Source organism: Saimiri boliviensis, chromosome 1 (genome assembly GCF_048565385.1).
Source record: "Saimiri boliviensis isolate mSaiBol1 chromosome 1, mSaiBol1.pri, whole genome shotgun sequence".
In the NCBI taxonomy this organism is placed as follows: domain Eukaryota; kingdom Metazoa; phylum Chordata; class Mammalia; order Primates; family Cebidae; genus Saimiri; species Saimiri boliviensis.
Window position 1 is genome coordinate 214,686,712 of NC_133449.1, and position 6,951 is coordinate 214,693,662.

Sequence of the window (6,951 nt, forward strand, 5' to 3'; positions counted from 1 at the left end):
GGTAAACACTCATTCTGCAAAAAAGCAAAAACAAAACAAAAAACTTGTGCCAAGTCAGCAGAAGGGAAAACAAATCTCAATGTGACATTAAAAAGAATTTACCAATCTTTTCTAAAATACACTCTGACAGGTTAACACTAAGTCATCTGGTACAAAACTAAACATGCATAAAAAGTTTCCTATAGTTGATAATTCCCTCTAATATTTCAAAATTTTGTTTTTAACATAAACCAAAATGTTTTTGAGAACTGTTTTGTTTTTAAGAGAAAAATATGCTGTCTTGTTAAAAGATGTCCATTTATCCTATTAACCTTAAATAACTGAGTACTTCAGTGTCTCAGTAGAGGGTTTCTATTTTTCAAGGCTAGTGTCAGGAAGAGAGGCAAGGCACCAAGGAAACTGCACAAGATTTGATACAGTACGAACCGAATAAGACACTTAGATAAGACTTAGTAGCCAAGGGACTCTGTGAATTGCCAAATTGCTTTGTGAGAATTTCAGTATTCTAGATTTCAGGTTGAAACATGGTTTTTTATATCTGAAAAAGAATAAAGATTGGCACAGAGAAAACATTTGATCACTTCTTTTTGTGCCTTTATCCATTCCATACTTCCCATCTAATGTATTTTCCATAGGTTGGAAGTATAGATCTGAGAGGAAGAGTCTATTTTGCAGGGCACTTGACTAAGTGAACTAGAGAAAGTAGTGCACCAAAACCATCTTTAGCATCCATCACGGGAAACATAAACATATTCCAAACATAATTTTAGACTTTATGCTATGTGAATCCATACTTGTCCACAGAAGAACTGCAATCAATGGTAAACTATAATAAATAATTATGTCTCAGGCCAGGTATGGTAGCTCACACCTGTAATTCCAGCACTTTGGGAGGCTGAGGCGGGTGGATCACCTGAGGTTGGGAGATCAAGCCCAGCCTGACAAACATAGAGAAACCCTGTCTCTACTAAAAATACAAAATTAGCTCGGTGTGGGGGCGCATGCCTGTAATCCCAGCTCTTTGGGAGGCTGAGGCAGGAGAATTGCTTGAACCCAGGAGGCAGAGGTTGTGGTTAGCAAGATCGTGCCATTGCACTCCAGCCTGGGCAACAAGAGTGAAACTCTGTCTCAAAAAATAAATAAGTAGGTAAGTCTCATAGCAAATATCATTCACCTTTTGCCAAAGGTTATATAAGCAAGACTTTAAAGGAGAAGCAAAATTGTGATAAAGATTAATTAGCTCTTTGGGATAGAAGGTATCTCAAGTCTCAATACTTCCTCCAAGAAATAATAAGGTGACCATATGCCCTGGTATAGTTCCATTTTATGTTCATTATCCTAGCATAACATTTAGTAGCTCTCCCTTTCATTCTTCTTAAGACATTCTCTCACCCTAGAAAGTGAAATAACATTGATTTTATAATAGTAATAATTCTAGCAAATATATTCTACATACCTGCTAATTCTGATTAATACAGCACAGGTGTTCAGCAGATAACTTCTTAACATGGTTGACAGTGACCACTGGCAGGGTCCCTAAATGCATTAGTGGCTAAGCTAGGATGCAGCTTGGCAGGAGAAACCAGTCCCAGAGTATTTACCCCCTGACGCCTATCACTTTGGCTTCCTGTTCCCATTCAGAACAGACTCAGTGAAGGGGAGAATCTGTCATTTGGCTTGAAAGTCAATGAATAGGATTCTTCAAATATGTAAGGTATGCCTATTGATTATTTAGGTCTTTAGACTTTCTTAAATGTCTGAAAACTAGGCATAAGGTACTTCTTTGGAAGAATCTAGTTAACTTTCTGTTGTGATATGTCATAGTAAAGTAGGCATGTGTTAAAGAATCACTGTACTTTAACTTTTACAGTTAGTTTAGGGACTATTTAAAACCTAATAAGAGAGCTTTTAGAAATATTATGTAGAATCATTAGAAATAGTTGTGCAATATAAATCTCATATATTCTCAGATTCATGTTTATAGCTGTTGTTGTGGGTATTTTTTCATTTTCAAAAGAAATCTTAATAATGCATTAAAAAAAACCCCAAAACAAAAAAACCCCAGTGTCACTACCAAGATTGGGTGATTAACTACCCTATTATATTTCTTTCATCCAAGCTGCTTTATAAAGGAAAATAAAAACAACAATAAAGGAAACATACCAATTTATTCTCTACTAATATAGTATTGAACATTATTGAAAAAAAGTATGAAATATTGGAATGCAACACAGCAATTTCATTACCCATTGCAGTTTGGGGTCATATACTGTATATAAAGAGTAATTACTTCATTGGTTGGAGACCGCAATGGAGGAATACAGAATTTGATGACAGATTTTTAAATGAAAATTTTATCCCAAAGCATTTGCTTTTCAAAATTTTGCCAACATTACAGACAAACCATCTTATTTTTTCTTTTGGTGGTTGAGGGTAACAGAGTGGCAGTGGGCTAGAAGTGCAGTAATAATAAAGCAAATGAAGAGTGAGCAAATTTTAAAAAATCCTTAGCCAATAATCATACATCAGCACTTGGATTTTAAAGTAGCTATTAAAAATTCTTCACAGATGCCTCAAGTGACACATTTTCTGAATGAAGGTCCTGCATTTAATATTTGCATACCTTATTACTGACATTAAATCTGGTGGTTTCTAAGACATCTTTCACTTCAACGCAAGTTTCTGGATTTTATTCTCTTACTCAAGATTTTAGCCGTATGATGAGTCTCATGGCTAGATTATGGTGTCTACATTTTCTAAACATTTTCAAACCATTTTTCTTTATCTCAATGGAATTCTTGGTAGGAACTGAAACCTTCCAGGATACACATGATTATTAGAGAGAGTACAGGCTCTGGAGTTAGCCAGGAATTGTCCCAATCCAAGTGCTGTCACTTTTCCCTAAGCCTCAGTTTCCTCTTCTGTAGAATGGAGAAAAATAACTACATTGTAGGATGGTTTTGAGTATTGGTTGAATTATGTGAAAAGCACTTTAAAGCACTTAATAATGAATGTTTGTTTATATTTCACCTTTTTCCAAAAGTAATTTGATAGCTTACAAAAATACAAAAAATAGACAAGCCAAGTACCCATTTATTTATTTCTTCTAACCATCTTTTTTTAGCAATATTAAAGAAAATTGGGAAAATAGTCTGATTACAAAAGTAAAATATTAATTGCAAAGAATTTGAATATTACAGGAAGGTATGAAGTAGATGCATCTCCTTCATTTTTTCCCAACATAACCATTTTTAACATAAATTAGGATTGCATAAAATTAACATTATATTTACCTCCTACTTTTTTTTCAAGTTCAATTAGATCATAGGCATTTTTGTTGTCATTATATATTCCCTCCAAATATTTTCTGATTTCATAATCTATCAATTGTATGTACTATAATTAATGCCATCCAACATATTTTCTTTTTGTCATAAACAAAAATGCAATGAAAAAATTTTCAGATGTTTACTATTTTGGAAATGCCATCTCATCATTGGCGGTATTTGTTTATTTTTTTTCCCCACTTAGCCTTTTAAATGTATGACTTTTGAAATGTTTTAAATTTTATGTAACCATTGCTGTAAATTGTTTTCCTTTGTAATTTATTTTACCTTTTAGATGTTCAGAAAGTTCTTTCCTATTCCAAGGTCAGTAAATAGTTTCCCTATATCATCTTGTCTTTTTATAATTCATTTTTGTTTTTAACTTTTTACAAAAATTTAATTGTATTTTAAGTTCTGGGACACATGCTCAGGACATGCAGATTTGTTACACAGGTAAACATGTGCCATGGTGGTTTGCTGCACTGATCAACCCATCACCTAGGTATTAAGCCTTGTTTGCATTCACTATTTATCCCGATGCTCTCCCTCCCCACATCACCACCCCCACCACCAGCAGACCCCAATCTGTGCTGTTCCCCTCCCTGTGTCCATATGTTCTCATTGTTTAGCTCCCACTTATAAGTGAGAACATGCAGTGTTTGGTTTTCTGTTCCTGCATTAGTTGCTGAAGATAATGGCTTCCAACTCCATCCATGTACCTGCAAAGGACATGATCTCATTTGTTTTTATGTCTGCATAGTATTCCATGGTATATATGTACCACATTTCCTTTTTTTTTTTTTTTTTTCTGAGACTGAGTCTCACTCCGTCGCCAATCTAGAGTGCAGTGGCGTGATCTCAGCTCACTGCAACCTCCACCTCCCTGGTTCAAGTGATTCTCCTGCCTCAGCTTCCTGAATACCTGGGACTACAAGCATGCGCCACCACACCCAGCTAATTTTTGTATTTTTAGTACAAAAATACAATAGACGGGGTTTCACCATGTTGGCCAGGATGGTCTTGATCTCTTGACCTCATGATCTGCCTGTCTTGGCCTCCCAAGGTGCTGGGATTACAGGTGTGAGCCACTGCACCCCGCCCTGTACCACATTTTCTTTATCCAGTGAATCACTGATTCACTGATGGGCATTTGGGTTGATTCTATGTCTTTGCTTTTGTGAATAGTCCACAATTAACATACATGTACATGTATCTTTATGATAAAATAATTTATATTCCTTAGGGTAGATACTCAGTAATGAGATTGCTGGGTCAAATGGTAGTTCTGGTTTTGGGTGTTTGAGGAATCACTACATTGTCTTCCACAACGGTTGAACCAATTTACTTGCCTGCCAACATTTTAAAAGTATTCCTATTTCTCCATAGCCTCAACAGCATCTGTTGTTTCTTGACTCTTTAATAATAGCCATTCTGACTGGCATGAAATGGTATCTCATTGTGGTTTTGATTTTCATTTCTCTGATGATCACTGATGTTGAGCTTTTTTTCATATGCTTGTTGGCTGCATAAATGTCATCTTTTGGGTTGGCACAGTGGTTCATGCCTGTAATTCCAGCACATTGGGATGCCAAGGCAGGTGGATCACCTGAGATCAGGAGTTCAAGACCAGCCAGTCCAGTATGGTAAAACCTGGTCTCTACTAAAAATACAAAAAATTAGCTGGGTGTGGTGGCACATGCCTGTAAACCCAGCTACTCAGAAGGCTAAGGCAGGAGAATCGCTTGAACCTGGGCAGCAAAAAAAGATCGTGCCATCATACTGCAGCCTGGGCAACAAGAGTGAAACTAAAGGTCAAAAAAAAAAAAAAAAAGTCATCTTTTGTGAAATGTCTGTTTATGTCCTTTGTCTACTTTTTTTTTTTTTTTTTGAGGTGGAGTTTCACTCGTTACCCAGACTGGAGTGCAATGGTGCGATCTCGGCTCACCACAACCTCCACCTCCTGGGTTCAGGCAATTCTCCTGCCTCAGCCTCCTGAGTAGCTGGGATTACAGGCATGTGCCACCATGCCCAGCTAATTTTTTGTATTTTTAGTAGAGACGGGGTTTCATCATGTTGACCAGGATGGTCTCGATCTCTTGACCTTGTGATTCACCTGCCTTGGCCTCCCAAAGTGCTGGGATTACAGGCATGAGCCACCGCATTTTTTCTTGTAAATTTGTTTAAGTTCCTCGTAGATTGTTGATATTAGACTTTTGTCAGATTGATTGCAAAAATTTTCTGCCATTCTGTAGGTTGTCTGTTCACTCTGATGATAGTTTCTTTTGCTGGGCAGAAGCTCTTCAGTTTAATTAGATCCCATTTGTTAATTTTTGCTTTGGTTGCATTCAAAATGCTTGCTTTTGATGAATGAAATCTTTGCCTGTGACAATGTCCTTAATGGTATTGTCTAGATTTTCTTCTAGGGATTTTATAGTTTGGGGTTTTACATCTAAGTCTTTAATCCATTTTGAGTTAATTTTTGTATAAGAAAGACGTCCAGTTGCAATTTTCTGTGTAAGGCTAGCCACTTTTTTCCCAGCACTGTTTATTATATAGGGAATACTTTCCTCATTACTTGTTCTTGTCAGGTTTGTTGAGGCGCGGATGGTTGTAGATGTGCAGTCTCATTTCTGAGATCTCTATTCTATTCTGTTTGTGTGTCTGTTTTTGTACCAGTACCATGCTGTTTTGGTTACTGTAGCCTCATAATATAGTTTGAAGTCAGCGTGATGCCTCCAGCTTTGTTCTTTTTGCTTAGGATTGTTTTAGCTATACAAGCTCTTTTTTGGTTCAATATGCATTTTAAAGTAGTTTTTTCTAATTCTGTGAAGAATGGTAGTTTCACGGGAATAGCACTGAATCTATAAATTACTTTGGGCAGTATGGCCATTTTCATGATACTAATTCTTCTTATCCATGAGCATGGAATATTTACCCATTTGTTTGTGTCCTCTCTAATTTCCTTGAGCAATGGTTTGTAGTTTTCTTTGAAGGTTCTTCTGTTCCCTTGTTAGCTTCATTCCTAGGTATTTCCTTCTCTTTGTAGCAATTGTGAATGGGAGTTCATTCATGATTTGGCTCTCTGCTTGTCTATTATTGGTGTATAGAGAATGCTAGCAAATTTTGCACATTGATTTTTGTATCCTTAGACTTTGCTAAAGTTGCTTATCAGCTTAAGAAGTTTACAATTGAGATGATAGAGTTTTTTTAGATATAGGATCATGTCATCTGCAAACAGAGACAGTTTGACTTCCTATCTTCCTATGTGAATATCCTTTCTTTCTTTCTCTGACCTGATTGCCCTGACCAGAACTTCCAATACTGTTGAATTAGTGTTGAGAGAGGGCATCCTTGTCTTGTGCCAGATTTCAAGGGGAATCCTTCCAGCTTTTGCCTATTCAGTATGACATTGGCTGTGGGTTTGTCATAAATGGCCCTTATTTTGAGGTGTGTTCTGTTAACACCTAGTTTATTGAGTTTTTAACTTGTAGGGATGTTGAATGTTATAGATCATCTTTTTTTGCATCTATTGAAATAATCATGTGGTTTTTGTCTTTAGATCTGTTTATGTGATGAATTACTTTATTGACTTGTGTATGTTGAACCACCCTTCCATCTCAGGGAT

The 6,951-nt window shown here is 36.4% G+C and overlaps 1 protein-coding gene across 17 annotated transcripts in view; it reads left to right on the forward strand.

The window, feature by feature from the left end:
• MCTP1 (multiple C2 and transmembrane domain containing 1) overlaps nt 1–6,951 on the forward strand; it is a 591,199-nt gene that overhangs the window by 572,639 nt on the left and 11,609 nt on the right. The window lies entirely within an intron of this gene.